Below are 21208 nucleotides of genomic sequence, written 5' to 3'. Positions count from 1 at the left end.
ATGTCTCTTTTTTTCAGGACAACCTGTACTTTCAAAATATATACTCAACAAAAATATAAACGCAACACTTTTGGTTTTGCTCCCATTTTGTATGAGATGAACTCAAAGATCTAAAACTTTTTCCACATGTACAATATCACCATTTCTCTCAAATATTGTTCACAAACCAGTCTAAATCTGTGATAGTGAGCACTTCTCCTTTGCTGAGATAATCCATCCCACCTCACAGGTGTGCCATATCAAGATGCTGATTAGACACCATGATTAGTGCACAGGTGTGCCTTAGACTGCCCACAATAAAAGGCCACTCTGAAAGGTGCAGTTTTATCACACAGCACAATGCCACAGATGTCGCAAGATTTGAAGGAGCGTGCAATTAGCATGCTGAAAGCAGGAATGTCAACCAGAACTGTTGCTCGTGTATTGAATGTTCATTTCTCTACCATAAGCCGTCTCCAAAGGCGTTTCAGAGAATTTGGCAGTACATCCAACCAGCCTCACAACCGCAGACCACGTGTAACTACACCAGCCCAGGACCTCCACATCCAGCATGTTCACATCCACGATCATCTGAGACCAGCCACTCGGACAGCTGCTGAAACAATCGGTTTGCATAACCAAAGAATTTCTGCACAAACTGTCAGAAACTGTCTCAGGGAAGCTCATCTGCATGCTCGTCGTCCTCATCGGGGTCTCGACCTGACTCCAGTTCGTCGTCGTAACCGATTTGAGTGGGCAAATGCTCACATTCGCTGCCGTTTGGCACGTTGGAGAGGTGTTCTCTTCACGGATGATGCGAAGGAGATGTGTTGCACTGCATGAGGCAAATGGTGGTCACACCAGATACTGACTGGTATCCCCCCCCCAATAAAATAAAACTGCACCTTTCAGAGTGGCCTTTTATTGTGGGCAGTCTAAGGTACACCTGTGCACTAATCATGGTGTCTAATCAGCATCTTGGTATGGCACACCTGTGAGGTGGAATGGATTATCTCAACAAAGGAGAAGTGCTCACTATCACAGATTTAGACTGGTTTGTGCACAGTATTTGAGGGAAATGGTGATATTGTGTATGTGGAAAAAGTTTTAGATCGTTGAGTTAATCTCATACAAAATGGGAGCAAAACCAAAAGTGTTGCGTTTATATTTTTGTTGAGTATATATGCTATAGTTATGTTTTATAAGTGTAATAAAGGTTTACAATCAGAAATAAGAAAGGGTTAACTTTTCAGCAAAAAAAGAGTAAGTTTCTATCTCATATCATTAAAAAGTTATTTATAATTTAGTAAAGCTTGGTCTCAGCCATCATATACGACGGCGTCGGCCCCAGAGGGTTAAACAACAATTTCCTCCAGTTAAATACCAATAAAACAGAAACATTGATTATTGCTCCTGATCATATATTTTCAGAAATTAGGTGGCATATCAGTTTCTTAGGCTCTTCTGTTCAGTCAAGCCTTAGAAATTTAGGTGTCATTTTTGACAGTTCAATGTCCCTTGGGCATCATTCCAAACAGCTGGTTCGAAATTGTTTTTATCATTTAAGGAATATTTCAAAACTCAGATTACTGGTGTCAAAGGTTGAACTTGAAATGATGATTCATTAGGGATGTGAATCGTACAACAATTCATGATTCAATTCGATACCGATTCTTGGGGTGACGATTCGATTCAGAATCGATTTTCGATTCAAACAGCTCTAAGAAATAGTTATATTACTTAAAAAATGTTTATGTTTAAGAAAATGCAGCTTTACAAGGTTAATCAAGTGATTCTAGATGTAAATTTACTTATCTGCTTTGCTCGTTCAGAGTTGGCTGGCAGTTTAGCGAAGCGCTGGTCACTCGTCGGCAGATACCGCTGCTCCGCTCCTTTTAGCTCCGGGTCATAGCGTAGCATGTGGGCTTGCGGAGTTGAAGTGTTTCCAAAGTACTTGACTTTCATTTTGCAGATTTTGCACACTGCATAAGTCATGTCAAGCTCCTTCTTACGCAGCAAATAATAAAATCCAAAATGCGCTCAAACATTTGCCTTCAGCAAAGACGGTGCTGGCTGAATTAGCTCTTCGTCCGCCATATTAAGCTACAGCTCACGAATGTTTGAAGCACACCGGACCCTCCCCTTGCGGGGACACTGTAGTTTGGAAGCCGTTGCCTGACAAACAGTACACGCAGCGAGTAAGTAAGAAAATGTTTTTAAAAAATGCTTTTTAAAAATCAATTCTTGGACATTTTGGATCGATTCAGAATCGTAATAAGTAAGAATCGCGATTCGGACGTGAATCGTTTTTTTCCGGCACTCCTATTATTCATGCTTTTATCTCTTCTCGTTTGGATTATTGTAATGGTCTTTTTACTTGTTTCAGTAAATCAGCTTTGGATTGCCTTCAGTCTGTACAGAATGCTGCGGCAAGACTTTTAACTGGCACCAATAGAAAATCCCATATCACTCCAGTTTTGGTTTGTCTTCATTGGTTGCCAGTAAATTTTAGGTTTCATTTTAAAATTTTAGTTTTAACTTTTAAACTCCTCAGTATATCTCTGACGTGCTGAAACTTTATTCTTCATCCCGAGCTCTTAGATTGTCAGGTCAAAGGTTGCTGTTGGTTCCACATACAAGGTTTAAAACCTGTGGGGATCGGGCCTTTCAGGTAGTGGCACCAAGGCTGTGGAATTCTCTTCCCCTGTCCCTACGCTGTATAGACTCCATTGACTCTTTTAAGAAGCAGCTGAAGACCTGTTTATTCAGACAAGCTTTTAATTAATTTGTTGCTTTATGCTGTATTCTATTGTTTTATATAGTTGTGATATGTTATATTTTCATTGTGAAGCACTTTGTGATTTTTATTTGTGAAAAATGCTATATAAATAAAATTTACTTACTTACTGTGTGTGTAGGGGCCCTAACGTTTGCATTCATCCACAGACAAGTTGGCACAATCTCATTCAGAGCTTCTGAAGGGTAGAAAGTAAAGGGTATTAAACAAGCTACATACAGTGCATCCAGAAAGTATTCACAGGACTTCACTTTTTCCACATTTTATGTTACAGCCTTATTCCAAAATGGAGTAAATTCATCCCCCCCCCCCCAAAATTCTACTCACAACACCCCCCAATGACAACATGAAAAAGGTTTTTTGCAAATTTATTAATGTACATGTACATACGTATTCACACCCTTTGCTCAATACTTTGTTGATGCCCTTTTGGCAGCAATTACAGCCTCATGTCTTCTTGAAAATGATGCCACAAGCTTGGTGCACCTATCTTTGGGCAGTTTTGCCCATTCCTCTTTGCAGCACCCGTCAAGCTCCATCGGGTTGGATGGGGAGCATCGGTGCACAGCCATTTTCAGATCTCTCCAAAGATGTTCAATCGGATTCAGGTCTGAACTCTGGCTGGGCCACTCAAGGACATTCACAAAGTTGTCCTGAACCCACTCTTTTGATATCTTGGTTGTGTGCTTAGGGTCATTGTCCAATCAACTGAATTTACCCCAGGTGGACTCCAATTAAGCTCCAGAAACATCTCAAGGATGATCAGCGGAAACAGGATGCCCCTGAGCTTAATTCTGAGTAACTGTTGTTTACATCCCTTTTGGGGAGGGGAGATCCAAGTCTTAATTAGGGGGATCAGACCCCTGTTGACCTAGTACCCTCTGTAATTTGAACCAGGTTTCTATGAACCTGTACCATTATTAAAATACTGTGAGTACAACTGTCATCGTAGAGAAGTGTCTGAACATGGGTTTTACTTTTTAACAGTTGTGTGAGTGTCTACATTTGAAAGTTTCACCTTACTTTGTTGTATGGATGGGGGGGCCTGGCTGCCTTTTGTTTCTGTCTTCTGTGCTGTCTTTTATTTTCCCTTCAGGTGGTACACGTTTAGGACTGAGTGGCTGAGTTATCAGGACCTCACCCTGATCACCTGAGGCTCGTCAGGACTCACAGCTGTGGTGCATCTACACGGATTGGAGCATGGTGGCATTTAAGTCTGGAGTACACAGTGTGTATTTGCCAGAGACTCGACCTTGTGACCAGACGGGTGAGATCGTCGTCTCGAGAGCCATCTCATCATCAGTGGATGCAGAGAACGTCCAGGTTTGATGCATGGTCTGTGAAAGAGGAGGGGGTGAGGTCTCACGATCGTCAGCACACTTCCTGAGGTACGTTAGGTTTTGTGACTAACATTTATACAGTCAGTAAATGTGGTGTCCCTCACACCTTATTATATTGAGCTGTTATGTTAGTCGTTTAATCAGCTTCCACTGCAGTTGAGTTTGTGAACAGGGTGTTCCATGCCTGCAGGATGGGAAGCTGATTAGTAATTAAGCCAGGAAGTGTTTGCTGTTTGTACACCTTTGAGCGGTCTCTCTGTGTGTGGAGTGTGGACTCACATGATGATTTCTTCTTTCACAGACTCGGTTTGTCGCGGCCACCTGAAGGGTGTCGGCGGGGTCCTTGGGTCCGAACTGATTCTGGCTCTGGACCGTTAGTGCTGCTGGGAGCGCACCGCTTTTCCACCACGCCAGACCGCGCACTTATTTGTTATATCTTTTATCACATCACTGTTATGTAATTAAATTCAGTTATCCTTTGTACCGTGCTCTGCTTATTTTATACTGGGTCCTTCAAACGCTGGTCGGTTCTCCGTCCTGCGTCCGACACATAACATACTTGTGTTTATACTGTAGTTGTCAGTCTGGCTCATGTTCACAGTTTTAAGTGTTCACAGACGATTAGGGTTGCCAAATGAAAATAAGGAACACCTGGTATCTTCTAAGCAAGCAACACTGAGTGACACTGAGTGAAATTACTGTAAATTCTAATGTTAATCGCCTTTTCATTTATTGATTATACCATCAATGTTTGATTCTCAGAAATAAAGGACAAAGTGCGCCCCTTATTAGTTCAACACAGGACGCGTATTTTAGTTTCCAAATACAGGACGTATTTGGAAGATTCTGTTGTTCAGGGGATGGTTGCCAACCTTACAGACGATATCAATATGAAGTACAAGAGCTAACACGATAAAAACTTGCTGAGGTAATGCAGAGTGCTGGGTTGCTTTCATGACTGGTGAACCAACTGAAAAACAACATGGCTTTGCTACGTTTTGGATGACAGCAGGATTATGTCAGCAGCAGTTTCTGCCATGTGGCAATCACACATTGTTAGTGCGCAGAAACAGAAATTACATATATGTGTCAACAAAACACCCTCAACATGGGACCATACTGACCCCAAAGCACTCTTACAACTCAGTCACATTAAATGGGTTTTAGTTGAACCTTGCGGAACTGTAAACCACCATGCTTTGGAGCACCTTTTCACAGACAAGCTGGGAGCAACAGCAGAAAGTCTGTAGAAAATGAGATGGGGTGAACTGTGATAACAAGAGTAGATGATGGGGTAGCGAATGATGGTGAGATGGTAAGAAGAATGCACAGATCTACCATATAGGGATATAAAGTCGAACACATCCAACCACCGACAGGTCCCAAATGTCGTTGATACCCTGGCAAGTGTTTTCACTTGTCAGCCCAAGCCTGAAAAATTGGAGAGAAAAGACAGGAGGAGTTGTCTGTCTGAACCCAGGAGGCCTTGATAAGAATGGCAAGAAAGCGAGGGAGGAATCTGTCAACAAGCATCCAACATAAGCATATAAATACAGTTGCTCTCATGCACACTTCCACAAATCGAAATGTTCCTTGAGCTCCCGAGAAGTACAGTGGTGATTTCATCATGCTCCCGTTTTTCATCCCTTAGATGTCACCTTCAAATGAACACCAGGATGGAGGTAATCCATCATGATTTGATTATTAAAAGACAATGCAGCAGACGTGAATGAGGCACCCTGTCGCTGTAGGCCCTTTATTGGAACAGAAGCCCAAACGTAATGTCTCTCTTTAAAGGGTTGACAGATTGATTCTGGAAGCAGGCCAAAGACAACCCAAAAAGAAGACTGAAACTTGGAGTCTGACAGAACAAAGGCAAAGTGCCAATGTAGAACAACAGCCGGTTAACAAAGATGTTCACTGAGCGGAGATAAGCTGCTATCTCTGTTTAACTCTGCCTGTGCGTTCCACAAACCAGCCAGTCTGCAAAAGTCTGTGCTTCGTAATCACGCTAATAAGTGTCTGTTGTAAATTAACCAATATCTACTTTCAAGCTGTTTGTTCCAATTTGTACATTTTCAACTATTCAGAACCTGCACAAGAGAGAAAGGAAAGGAAAGGAAAGGAAAAGAAAGGAGGAGGAGGAGGAAGTTCATGGGTGTTCTGTATGTGTATGTGAATAATCCAAAGTAAACTGACATCAAATCGGCTCCGCCAGCAGCAGAAATCAGGAAAGGGTAAAGATTAGAGGGTATGACTACTTTAAACTTTTTCTTTCAAAGTAGGTCAAGAACTTGTAGGTGGCTGGGACTCAGATGAGCTGATAAACTAAATCTGGCAACCTTCAACAGTTGAAGCACTTGGCAAAGAATATCTTCAATGGAGTTGGATAAGCCTCAAATATGTTAGAAATGGGTCCAAATATGTTCCTACTCTGTAAAGTTAAAATAGAAGATCATGATTCTTTACCACTGTGAGCTACAAACTGTTGAGTACAACGCAGTATTCTTTCTTAAAGTTGCACTGTAATAACAGTCAGTACATCTGAAATTATGTCATGTATTCTAATAATAATATTAACAAATCTAGTTCTATGGTCAAACAATTCAAAGCTTTACAACAACCTACGTTGAACCTAAGGTCTGTTGTTGCAGGTGCTATGAATCCCCCTGGATGGGATCCCTGTCCAATTCAGGTTACTTCCCCAACCAATGCCGGTACCCATTTACAGCTCGATGAACTGAGACAAAGCAACATGACTGGGAATCGCACACAGATATAGTTGGCAGTTAACTATGATGAACCAGATGAATCTAAACAGTAACTTTGTTTTGTGTAATATCCAACAGACACAGGGTGCAGTCCTAACATCTTACCCTGACGGGATAGCACAGGAGAAACATAAAACCCACTTCATCAGCAAATGTGGGTTGAAATATACAACAGAAGGAGAAAGGTATAATGGAATTAAATGGAGCTTTGGAATGTGTGGCTGGGGATAATACCAAAACATTTCATTGGTACTGCAAATTATTCATTCATTCATTTTCTATACCTGCCTACTCCAATCAAGGGTTGGGGGTGGCATTAGATTAAATACAAATCGATGATGTGCTGACTTAAACTTTATTCCTTTTTAATTAGCCTCAGGTTTTTTTCTTCACATCAGATTTTCCATCCTGAGATATTCTGTAAGAGAAAATTCATAGGATGGAAATGTTTTTTCTCTCAGTTTGGTGGGTCACATGACAGTCGGTTTGACAATGCATATTCTACTAACATAAGAATATACATCAATGAGATTAATTTCTTTATGACATAATCCATATTCCAATGTAGTGTTTTCAAATTTCTTTCAACCTGGTACAGATATAATTGAATAGTCTTAATTTCACCCTGGCTGACGTGGCTGTTTCATTTTATTTATTTTATTTGAAATTTTTGCGGAGAAGCGCTCCATAAAAGCGGCGCCACAAGTGGATTAAGAGCAGACTTTAATATTAATATCTTTAATATGAGGTGAGCATGCGAAGCTCTTACTTTCACCCCTGATTATTTTCCATCTTTAACTTAACTTCATAATGAAATTAATTAAGGATCAGAATAGTATCTCGTGTCGTGGCAGACATAGTGTGCTTGACAAATTGATGGTATTATTTTCTATCTTTCTTTACAACATCTGGACTGGGACGAACAAATTCATTCAAGTCTATTATATAAAGTCTGATCCTCTTCTGTATTTGTTTTGACAAATAGATTTCTATTTATGTCTGGCTGTTAGACGCTAACCAAGATGGTGGTGCTCTGGCAACAGCCAGCAAATGAGCGGATCACCCCGGTCCTCCATCTAAAGAGTAAACAGAAATCAATGATCCCAACAGTCATAGGGTGTGAGGCCGGGTACACACCGGACAATATGCCAGTCTATCACAGGGCTACTGCAAATTAGTCATGGCAAATTGAAGTGTTCCACAACAAACACAGCCTGTATTGGACAGTTCAGGAATGTGCATTCATATCAAAATTTTAATTTCGGTTTTAAAGGCTACAAACAGCGCAGGGTATGTATGTGTATTAGCAAGTACATTGCTTACATTGTAATAGCAGGCAAATAAATGAACTGCCTCAGCCACTTTTCTAATATGCAGCGCAAAAGACAATATTTCCCCCTAAATTTTCACCCAGTGACTCTGTTAAATGATCCTAAAGATGCCTCTCTATAGCAGGCCCAGTAACAATAATCTCCATTTTCTCTGAGTCCAAAGACAGGAAATAAGAATACATCCAGCATTTCACTGCAATTAGACAAGTCCCCAACTTTTGCAATATGAGACATTAGCTATTAGGGATGTGAATCGTTCAACAACTCACGATTCAATTCGATTCCGATTCTTGGGGTGACGATTCGATTCAGAATCAATTTTCGATTCAAAGACCTCTGAGAAACAGTTATAGTACTTAAAAAATGTTTATGTTTAAGAAAATGCAGCTTTACAAGGTTAATCAAGTGATTCTAGATGTAAATTTACTTATCTGCTTTGCTCTTTCGGAGTTGGCTGGCAGTTTAGCGAAGCGCTGGTCAGTAGTCAGCAGAGACCGCTGCTCCGCTCTTTTTTTCTCCGGGTGATGACATAGCATGTGGGCTTGCGGATTTGAAGTGTTTCCGAAGTACTTGACTTTCACTTTGCAGATTTTGCACACTGCATAAGTCATGTCAAGCTCCTTCTTACGCAGCAAATAATAAAATCCAAAATGCGCTCAAACATTTGCCTTCAGCAAAGATGGTGCTGGTTGAATTAGCTCTTCGTCCACCATGCTAAGCTACAGCCACTGAACTCTGCAGCTCAAGAGTGTTTGAAGCACGCCAGACCCCCCCCCCCCCCCCCCCCCCCCTGCAGGGACGCTGTAGTACGGAAGCCGTTGCCTGACAAACAGTACACACAGCAAGTAAGCAAGAAAATGTTTTTAAAAAATGCTTCTTAAAGATCGATTCTTGGCCATTTTGGATCGATTCAGAATCGTAATAAATAAGAATTGCGATTCAGACGTGAATCGATTTTTTCCGACACCCCTATTAGCTATATAAGCAGGCATGTACAGTTGCATGTCATCAGCAAAACAGTGAAAAGTGCTAGATAAGAACAGTAGGGGCCGAGAAGAGAACCATGAGGTACCCCATCCTTCACGTTGTGAATGCTGTCACTATGGAATAATGTGGCTAAATGCTGACTGCGAAGGCTCAGAAAAAATTGTATTGTATCATGGGGGTTCCACCTCTTTGGTGCTTCACATATTTACATCCCGTCACTGTTATTAATGTCACCACGCATCTTTTGTTCTCATCTCGTCTCCATGTTGTTTTGGTGTTAAGGCCTCCTTGATAGAAATTGTATGTTAGCTTTAAATTAAACATTATAGGCCACTATAGGTCACATACGCTATATGTTATCTCCAACCCAGTCTCACTTCAAGTCGTGAATCAGGAGCATGAAATCAATCTATTGGTTTGTGATATTGTGATGAAAAGTGGCTCCTTTTCATCATGGCAGCACAAATTCATTCTAATTCATTCCGTGATAGCTGCACGAAATTAAAAGTGAAGTGGGGGGTCGGGGTGGTTATGGTTAGGGTTGGGGGAAGGAGTAGGGTTAGGTTATGGTTAAGGTTAGGTTTGGGGGTAGGAGTAGGGTTTGTAATAGTGACTTTAAAAAAAAACCCTGTCATGAAAATTTGAATACTTTTGTGATGGGAGCACGAAATAAAAATGTGAGTCTGAGCTGGTTATCTCTCTTGCAATATCAAATGTTAATGTTCTGCCAGTTTTGGCATATACATCACTATATACGCAGACAGGTGAATTGTTTTCAATGTGAGGTGATATTCTGCACAGCAGATCGTGTTATCCCTTATTTAATTGTTCACATTGAAAGTCACTGAGCCTTAGTACGATAAAGGATCTCATTAGCATACAAGGTGCAATACCTGCCTTTATTATATGGTATGTGATTTTGCCAACTTCTGATTGGCCCATTCGCCACTTTCTGAGCTGTACCACATGCCGAGTTGACCGCTGGTAGAGCCGAGTACACCTCGCGTGCAGCGTAGAGCTAGCCAATCGAGCGACGCCTTCTATCGATAGCGACCAATCAGATAATCATGGGTACACCTCATCAAAAGTGTATAATTGTATAGAATCAAAGGAGCACAAGGAAGCGCTGGAAAAACCCTGCTAAAACTAAATGAGCAGTATTTGAATCCTTATCTAGGGCTGCACAAAGTTTTATTTGTTGACAATTGTAATTAAGATCTGTGTCTTTGTTTTATTTGTTTTTTTTTTTGGTTTTGTTTTTTTGTTTGTTTGTTTGTTTTTTGAAGAATCAATCCAAATGCTAAGAAATGTTCTTAAAAATGTTTAAATGACCCAAAATTTAAACTCCTGAATTATTTCTCTTGTCAAGATTGACCGCTCCACCATATTTATGGAGATCACCAAATTTTTTTTTTTTTTTTTTTAGCTAATCCACCTTGTCGGATAAACTGACAAATTACACTGATTCCATAACCTCCACCCTGTTTGTTTCTCCTCCTCACTATTTTGTACTCCAGTACATCACCATGCCGTCTCTCTAAATTCATTCCCACATCCTCATAAATACTTGTGATAACATCCTCGTCATTTCTCTCTGTACACTCATCCCCTAATTCTTTTCCTGTTTTTCCTCACCTCGTAGAGGGTGGCAGCTAAGATGAGATGAAGACAAAGCAAGCACATTTTCATCCACTCCTCTATTTCTTCTGGGAATAAAAAAAATGTCTATGAATCAAAATAAGCACTCCCTTAACGACACACACTCAGCCATGCATAGACACAAAGCTCAATCACCACACACACACACACACACACACACACAACTGGCACTTTGGAGGTTGACCCCAGAAAGGAAGAAGGTTATACATTTAAATATCAGAACCTTTTCCAGGCCCTGTCAGTCATTGCTGGGGATGATACAGGCGGGGCAGCATAATCAGCCTGGAGCAGCTGATACAGAGACGTGCGGCCAGAGCAGAGAAAATTGATGGTGATAAGAACATGCTTGGTTGCGTTGGCCTCCCTTTTGATGGCGTTAACGGGTTTTTTTTTTTTTTTTGGTCTGATGCTACTCTCCCTTCATTTCTGACTTTGAAACCATCCTTTGATCTAAGTTGGCCTCGTACCACAGGTCAGTGTTTAGTTAAACGCCAGTGGAGCTGCTGTTTTTTTAATGTAATGATCCCGTGTTTAGTTTGACTGTACAGCCCGGACCAACAACTTTGTCTAAAGAGCAAAAATAAGTCAAGAGAGACAGGCTGAGCCTCAGAGCTCTCCCGTGGTGCAGCCGAGAAGAAATATCAGTAAAAAATGTCAGTGATCTAAATGCCACAGCACGGCACACTGTGGAGCAGCGATGAGTGTGTTGAGACTGTCACGCAGCATAATGCACCTTTTACTTTGAAAACTCACATTACGAAGGCCAGCTGCAGGGAGCCTGCAGGCGATGCTATGACACACCGTGCCACGCTTAGTCACTGATACAGAGCCAATGATCTGAATGTGCACCAATGACAAAACACACAATATCACCATAAATACAGAGCTGAATGTATGCAAATTCACCTTCCAGTAAGACTTCAGAGAACTTCAGCAGGGAGAAGCTCAATTTATGCAAGTGCCTGTTAAATATTTTCAAATCCGAAACATAAGAGCCCTAAATTTTATTATTATTCTTTTAAGATCATTTCTCAAAGGGGGAAAGGTTGGTTCACTAACAGGAAAAAAGAGACGCTTGATAGACCCGAAGCAATTCATGCAAAAGTTCTTTGAGTTGGAGCAGAAATTGGTTTGGGGAATTTAGAAGAGAATAGGAGGAGTTGCCGAGGGGCAGTGAGATCCTGGGATTGCCCCCCCCCCCCCCCCCCGGCCCACCCACCCACCCCCAAATAAAAGTGGTGAGCAGTCGATAAGACAATAGCTGTAATTTTAGCTGGATAATTACAAACCTTCTTCCTCAACACGCCGAAGCTGCAAATGAGAAAAGTCTCAAAGTCAATACTCCCCGGCAGCTCAGTAAGTGGTTTTTACTGTGGATGTAGCACAGTGACGCAGACTTAGAGGATAAAATGGAGATTTTTATCCTTGCCGGACCTTGACTAAATGGACCTGGAATTCTAATCATGAAGTCATGAAGCTGCATATGATTAGAACAGACTGATGCATGTGTGCTGTGGCTCAGGCGGAGGGTCCTTGGCGATAAAAATAAAGGCCGTCATGTTTAACCTTGTACTGCAGTATAACATCGTGGCAGAGATATGAAGACATCTGGTAAAATGATGTCTTAACTTTCAGTGCCTCCAAAAAAAAAAAATATCTCCTTTATATTCCAGCAGATTTTTTTGCGGTGTGCTTTGATTTTTGCTTTCTTTGCAGTGAACTGGAGAAGCAGACATGGGATATAAGCATTTGGCCTGCAGGGACTGAAGAGGTGTGATGGTTTTGTGTTGTTTTATCCATCTGGTGCAGTTTTCACAGCCTCCTGCTTCTTTATAATAAGTGTTCCTCAGAATTTACAAAGTGTGAGGCCGTCTTTGTGCTGCACTGTGTACCTAATGCCACTAATGAACTGACACTTCATCAATTCTATATGTGTCATGAACTGCATGTGGCAAATAGTAACAATCCTCATATTAACCCCAAAGATGAACCACAAAACAAAGGAAGTTCATATTTCCAAAGACAAAAATAGAAACCATTAAAGAAAAGTAAGTCAAATTGCTAAATGTCCTGCTGAGTTTTCAATATCCTAGAAATTTGATTTTAAAACTTGTAAATGTATTTGGAAATAGAACCATATACAGTACTTTGCAAAATTAGTTTAGTTTATTAGATTATTTAAGGGGCAATGTACAGCATCATTAAGCTCAATGAGACAGAGATGAGTTGCACCAGATTATAGCTAGTAGTGGAGCGTGTACTTCTGTTTGTCACTTGCGATGTTAACTGGACAAAGTTCTGAAGAGGAGCAGGTGCAGACTTAAGTATAATTCTATGCACTAATCGGATACTAGCCACTCTTTGAATGTTTTCAAAATTCAACAATCTGTACGATTTTTTTCCAGAACATGGCAGTGATGGTGCTGCCTTGCTCTCTGGTCCAAAATTTTTAAGGCTTTTTTGTGAATGGATTTGAACGACTTCAAAGTGGTTTTATTTCCTTGTGACCAGCATGTGATACAATAACAGAATCTAGACATTATCATTGCGTTAAAATAGGTTTTTGCTGCTTCCAAAGTTAGAGAGTTCCTGAAACATTTAAAAGTTGCTATATTAAATTTAAGTCTGTGACACATTGTTTTACATGTTTTTTTTTAAAGGTAAGCGAAGGATCTAAGAAAACGCCTATGTATTTATATTCTGTTACATTTTCCATCTGTTTACATACACATTTGGAAGGTTACACTTTTTTGATTTGCTGTAAAAATACGTAGTGGATGTTTTCTTTATGTTTAAAGTTAAGCTTGACTAACAGCCACGCTGCCACTTTACCCATGGCCTCAGTCAGTTTAGTAGCTACCTGCCCAGTGTCTCTCTGCCAAGTATAAACGATTGTGTCATCTGAAGTACAAAAGTTCAAAAGTTATAGGCACAATTTTTTTATAGTAATCTACTATTTCTAGTATGTCAACAGAAAATCTAACTTGAAATGCTCAAATACACATATTCAAACAACAATGAAATATAATATTTCATTGAAGATATCAAAATAGTAATGTAATTTGTATTTTTAAAAAGCTTTACTACTTTTGAACTGGATTGACTAGTACAAACCAACACACAAACAGTACTGATGATTACTCAGTGAACAAATCAATGCAAAACCTGATTAAATTTGGTTTAAAATAAAGGAAGGGAATCTAAAGTAAAACTAGCTGAATATGTATTATTAACCTATTAGCTGTCATGTTAACAAGTACAAAAATGACTTCACTTCCATTAATATGTACAGTACATGATCACAGGTAGGTGTTCGCCTGCTATGGTATATGCTCCCTAACACACCTCCTCCAGTGCCTACGGGTTGGCCTGCTGCAGGATCATCAGCAGGGTACCACCAATCCTTGACGTTTCGCCCCTTTGAACCCGGAACATCTCCTGGTGGTGGGGCAGCAACTGGGACGTCTAAATATAAGTATCACACAACACTAAAATCTAATCAACTAATTTACTTCCCAGGAGGTACCCATGGAGTAGGTATCAAGTGCCAATTATGTATGCTTAATAAGCTATTATGTTATTAGTACTTGACTGGGAGACCACTTAGGAACACCAGCTGCACACATTTTCCCTGTCAAACTGGAGTTGCATCAGGTAGGGCATCCAGGATAAAACTTGTGCCAAAACAGGTCATGATTGCATTCACTGTGTCAACCCTGGAAAACTACGGGCTGCCAAAAGCAAAAATAAAAAATGATGTGAAGATGAAATATCATTTCGCTGTCATAACTATATGCATCAAACAAGCATAACATCTAATCAGCTCATCTACTTTCTGTAAGGTATGTATGGTATAAGTATCAAGTGTTTACCTATACCTTTGTAACTATACTGATAACGATGTGATGAGATCCAGTACTTTAGTACCACGTCAATACCAAAATTCTGAAAATGCGATGATACTTCAGCAATAGTTTCATAGCTGGACTACACCAGGGCCTGCCTCCTCCTCACATCCTAGCAAATGTCAGTTAGCTGAAAAGCTTGACAGTGTTTGAAGATTGCATTTGCAGAGTCTGACTGCATCATGAACCAGTACTTAATAGTATCATACCTTGGTAGCACATATAGTGAATTCAGGGACAGCTAGGTGCAAGGCAATGCTATCATCAATAATAAAAATGAAGATTAACCAAAGGGGTAAAACATGTCACAGACTGGTATATGTCGAGATGAAACTGCCTCATTTAATCTTGGGTGTAATCATGTAATTTCACTGCTATCAGCTACTACATCTGTGGTATTGTGACAACCCCAGATGATGCCATCAAGTCCCACACACTACATCATGGGGGAACCTTTAAAAAAAATCCATGTGAGGTCAGACATAATGCTTCACAACTATAGATATAATCTGTGTTCGTCATAAAATCTGCAAATGTACTATATTTCCTTGTCTTATTTTACCAGCAGAGAAAATGACTGTAGGGCTGTTAATGGCTTTTGTCTTGTTGAGCTCCATGTTGATGTGATGCAGGTTCCATTATGCTAAGTGACTGAGCCTGTGACTTTGCTGATAACTGCCAAGCTGGCCTTCTGCTCCACAGCAGCCGGCCTATCGGATCTGACTGAGCATGATTCTAATCTCTATTAAGGTAATGTGCTTGCCTCGGGTCAGGAGAGAGCAAAGCACGCCGCGAGCTGTAGGGGCACTCTCTCTCTTTCACAAACTATACATTTAGTATAGACTGTGTGACTCTGACTCTGTGGTTTTACAGATACACATGTGCCAAATCTTGCAGTTGCCAAAGCTTGAGACTGGCTCCAAAAGCAAGTTACTCCCCATAGAACCCCATGTTAAAATGTCCAACTTTACAGCAGAAATAGATGTTTATAGTGTGGTTCAAAAAAAAAAACCAACAACAAAAAACAAAAACAAATTTGCTTTTGATAGTTTTAAATGCTCATAATTATACAGGAAGTGAATTATTATAATTCATTAGCTTAAGCCATTTTAAGCCATAAAGTTATGAATAATTAGGGGTGTGGTTGTTAGGGGAGATTGCTAGCAGTCGCTGCTGTGGTCTGTGAGCTTGATGGTGTTTGTCCTTTTGGAACATTTTCTTACAGATATCTGAGATAATGTGGCTTGCTGTGTGTTTACAATCGGACCATCTAAGAAGTCTGTGCTCCAGTATTGCTGATGAGTGAATTGCAGTAATATTAAATTTTTTACGTTCGCACTGTTAGCACTATTTAACAGGTATCCAAAGCTTTCTGGGAGAGGTTATCTCTACTGATATCCCATGGTTACTGAGACTATATGCAAATCATAACTTTTAATAATCACATCCAAGTCATCTGTTCAGAAAAACCATGTCCAGTGTACAAAAATATGTGTTCGTCAAACACCTGACTGATGGTCAGACTTTTAGGTTTAGCTAGTTTGATAAGTCTGAGATGGTGTCATGTTTGGGCCTCATTCAACCCGCCCAGGTCACGTCGGTCTTTCCCACACTCCACCTCTTCAGGAAATTTATGAGTTGGCTGGTAGTTAGGCAGGGTTCAGCACATTTGGATCTGCTCTATTTAGCCCCTTAACGCCTATTGTCGCATATATGCTACAATATTTGACTCAAATATGCAACATACCAAATTGACCAGTATGCCTGTTGTCGCAAATTTGCAACATACCAGTATTATTATTATAACATTATAACAAATTATTACCAAAATACCAAAATTACTATTTATTTTTTGTGCAAAAGTGAAATTAATAATCTCAACATTATTTACCATCTACTTAAAGGCAAAAACACACACAAAATATTTTTTTATATACAGCTATATAAATTCTAGCGTTAAGGGGTTAACATTCAAACCAGCTATTTACAAAATCTATGAGTCATGTGACAAGGGGGCTGTCCAGTATATGTATACGGTCTTTGGTTTTCTCTCCATCTACCAGTATCTTGAATCAAAGAACCAAATATTTAAGAATAAAACATCATCCCTGTTTGGCTGATTTTCTCCCTTTTCTTCTAAGTCAGGAAGCATATCTTTATAAATGCATATGAAATAAAAAAAATACAATCACATGCTGCATTAGACCGTGATAATGTCATACAGATAACACTGTTAGTGCATCACATCCAGTAGCTTCTTGAATTATGTCCAATAAACCCGAATACTCAATCCTTGTGCTGCATAAGGCAACACTGACTGACAACACATTATAACACAATAACTGTTGTACTGCCAGCATACAAAATGAATCTATTTGACTGCTGTTATCTCCAATGACCATATTGCATCCAGCTCAAAACTCACACACAAGATGACAATACTCAGACACACACAGATCATTGAGGCTCCTGCCAGTTTGCAAAACAAAATGTAAGAAAATACTTGATAATACAAATGAAAATGCATTACTCATTGCAGTGCAATGTGGGGTAAATAAATGTGCACGGGAAGTGGAAGCTGTCATTACCATTAGCATTATGTTAGAAAATGCGGTGCCACACTGAAGAACTCCGTCCGACACCGAGTGTTGCGTGTGCGTTGGTTTAACTGTCAGTAAATTACATTGCAGAGTGAAATAAGAAGAAAAATTGCAGTGGTACTATGGTAAAGTTCATATCTTTACCACAGTGCAGAATTCAGCCTTTTATCCCACAATAAATTCCATTTACTCATTTATTCAGTTTTTACGATTATTTTTTATTAGAGCCACTAACATGGAACCAAACGGAGACAGGTAAGGTCTGGGACCATGTGCTGGTGCCGTATGTCACTGCATCTACCATATAATGTAATGATCTTGGGTACTGGTTGGCAGTGGTGGGCACAGTTCAGCTAATCCAAGAACAGATAACTATCGAAGCTAATGTTTTTGCTAGCAGATTAGCTTTTCAGATAAGTTTTAAAACCATCATCGGACCAATTATCTTCCAATAAATTTAGTTCAGATAACTTTCAGTCCGATAACTTTTTTTTTTTTCCGCTGGTAAAGTGAGCAAAGTTTAATGGTCAAAAACGTTTACAAACCCTGCAGCCTCAACTTTATCTAAAGTCTGGGTCTTTTAGTGAAACTTAGGGCTAGTAGCCGGCAATCACCTTAGTATTTCTTGTTTTTCTTGTTGCTTGATGCTGACAAATTATACTGTATTTGTTGTCTTTCTGATGCCTGATTCTGTTTTTTTTTTTCTCTGTTTGAGGTGCGGCTCCATCCAGAGATGGGAGCCTGCTGTCCTGTGCACCAGCATGGACTTCAAAAATTTCCTGTGTATTGGTATTGTTAATTGTGTCTGGAGCATGACCCAAGCAGAGGGTCGCCCCTTTGAGTCTGGTCTGCTGGAGGTTTCTTCCTCAAATCATCAGAAGGAGTTTTTCCTTACCACTGCCGCCTGTGTGCTTGCTCTAGGGGTTGGTAAGGTTAGACCTTACTTGTGTGAAGCGCCTTAAGGCAACTTTGTTGTGACTTGGCATTATATAAATGAAATAAATTGAATTGAATATTACAACCCACAGGATCAATTTGAGAGTGAGTTGAGACGTGAGAGTTTATCAAGATCAATTATGAGACTCATGTTCTGTTAACTGGTTGCACAACTTGTGTGAGTGTTTTAAACAGTTCAATAAACTTGCACACCTGTTGGACACCAATGGGGAGTGATGGAGACCAAGAGGCATCTTTTTTCTGAGCATGGAGACCCCATTGTGACCAGCCTGCAACCCCAGTGGGAGTCAGTGAGAGTGACGGCAAGCAGATGCCGTTTTCGATTGTAACTTAGCCATGGATTCATTGGAAACGGGGTATTACTCTTAATCCAGGACCATTGCAAAGCTAATCATTAAAAATCTAGATCTTACTCTCAATCCACGACCATCACAAACCCAGACATACTGATTTCTCACTCAGCTTCTAAAGTGCTGCAACTGGGGTATTCTTTGATTCTGCAAAGATCACAGCATTGTCCACAGAAAGGAGATACACACTGTTTATTATTGAGGAAGACAAGAAACCTATCTGCATATTATTTACAATCTGCTAAATGTGCAGGTAACCAAAAGTGTAGAGTGGACAAAAAATTAGTGCAACCAGCAAGTGAACCCAAATGCAGGACACAAACTCAGAGATTGAATGAACAAGAGAGTTTGCACCTACACTCAAAGAATGGCTCAAAAATCCTGCCCATAAATTAGCTGAGTTCATCCAATGAGTCATTTGTTTGAGGGATACGTTAAAAAAAAAATGACTCATTGGATTGGATTCCATCTAGTTAATATATGTAGTCCCAACTAAATTAAACTACATTATCTTGCATAGATGTGTTTTATTTGAGTCCGAGCTACATATATTTATTAGATGGAAATCCTCCTCATAATTGAACTGAGATTATCCAACGCATCAGTTTTTTGAGGGCACCTTTCATGGAAGGAAAGGTAGGTGGAGCTCAAGCACAAAGTAGGTTAGAGGACTGAGGAGAAAGGCAAAACCCTCCCGTTCCCACCCGGATTGTGACCACGGCCGACTCTACTTAGCCCCTGGATTCAGCAGAAGATAATTTGGGATTTGTGATTGGTGACTGGCAAAGATGAACCAAGTGGGAAGGAAATGCAGCTAGACCACTTGCACTCACCTAGCGTGTCCAACTAACATTTTTATTGCATAATCGCTTTTATTGAACTACCATGCCCTTTACAATAAAACACAAGTGAGATTTCGACTTTAAACCTCTAAACTGCCAGCCTATTAGCCACACAGATTACTTGTTGGTGGAAGCTAATTATCCCATAACAATTAGCTATAAAACTGCATACAAAATCCTTTTAGGCTTGTGCATGTGGATGGATTATTTACCGTAAGATGTACAGCTGCTGTAGTCCCAGATGAGCTCATTTGACAATAATTATCGCAACAAATAAATGAATGTGATGTATCTTTGTTCAACCACATTTTAAAACTAACACTATGACAATTAATAAACCCTGAATAAAAGATTCATGTGAGAGTTATATAAAACCAATTCCACAAAAGACATGAATACTTTATAATGACACCACAAAATCAATACAGAGAAGTTGCTTGGCACGTCCACAAGTTTACTTAGTCAGCGACAGTAAACGCAGCCATGGGATAAAAGTGAACGTTTAAAAATGCATATATATTACATAATGTAATCCGCACAAGACAAACAAATCCAATTCTGCTGATGTTCAGCCTGCTGTAGCCTACTGAAAGTCAAGAACGGTCATACAAGTGCCTATACCTAAGTGCTAAAATGGTACAACCCTAAACATAGTAACAGCTGCCTAGATTAAATGTTCTATTAATGTCACATGGCAATAATAATAACAATAATAACTAGAAGCACTCAGAGAGTGCAAACCTCCGCCAAGGCCATGGGGTCACTGGCGCCATAACATCTACACGCCGTGGAATCATTGAACCTAAAAAAGTCTAACAATGATGTTTGCTCAGTAGTAAAAAATGTTTCATCTGCTGTGACGGGATAGCATGTAGCCTTAGAGCTTGGCATAACAGTTTATTGCAACTTGCACCTTTCCCAGAAGCTACTGTCATCTGAGCACTGATATTGATATTGCATGTGCTTATAGACAAAAACAAATAAGAGACAAAATTCAATTTATTATTCAACTAAACTGCAAATATATGAATTTTTTAACATTTATGAAACAATTCTCTAAACAAGGCCATAGGGTCACTGACCCTAAAGAGATTCACTCCTTGGCACAGTGGTCTATTTCTTTTTGTCTCTTTCTCTAAAATTGTATATAATAATCATTAGATTATTAATATATCAACAAAAATTTATTTAAGAAATATTACAATTTGAAAACAAATGCACCCGAACATGATGACAGCAGCAACTGCTTAATGCTAACTTTTAACATTGAAAATGCCATAGACATGCTAACATGTTAGCATCGGGATCTGGATCTTGATCTGGATCACCACTAATATTTAATCACTTGTTCCTCTTGTCATTTCCAACCACTCCACAAAATTTCATCAAAATCCGTTCAAAACATTTTGAGTTATCCTGCTGACAGACAGACAAACAAACGCGACCGAAAACATAACCTCCTTGGTGGAGGTAACAACACCATATATGACATAGAATCTTTTGGTGAATGTAAAAAATGTCACATTGCTTGAAAATACAGTGTAAACATGACGTCATGAATGGAGGTTAACTATACTGTGTGATTAGCAAAATTTACATATACAATTATTGATCTGACTAATACTCAGAAACTCCAGGTAACCCTATCAGCCATGTCAAGCTGTAAAACATACATACATACACACACACA

General features: G+C 39.8%; 1 protein-coding gene across 5 annotated transcripts in view; it reads right to left on the bottom strand.

The window, feature by feature from the left end:
* The window catches only part of sema6a (sema domain, transmembrane domain (TM), and cytoplasmic domain, (semaphorin) 6A), a 330131-nt gene that overhangs the window by 208050 nt on the left and 100873 nt on the right, over positions 1-21208 (bottom strand). The window contains exon 1 of one of the 5 annotated variants that reach the window (XM_034170630.1): positions 2087-2098. The exons of the other annotated variants lie outside the window; for them this stretch is intronic. The gene's annotated coding sequence lies outside the window, so the exon portion shown is untranslated. Of the gene's footprint in view, positions 1-2086; positions 2099-21208 lie in introns of those variants that run through there. 5 annotated transcript variants of the gene reach the window in all.

Source organism: Thalassophryne amazonica, chromosome 5 (genome assembly GCF_902500255.1).
Source record: "Thalassophryne amazonica chromosome 5, fThaAma1.1, whole genome shotgun sequence".
NCBI classification, from domain to species: Eukaryota; Metazoa; Chordata; class Actinopteri; order Batrachoidiformes; family Batrachoididae; genus Thalassophryne; species Thalassophryne amazonica.
This window is presented reverse-complemented; position numbering and strand designations above follow the sequence as displayed.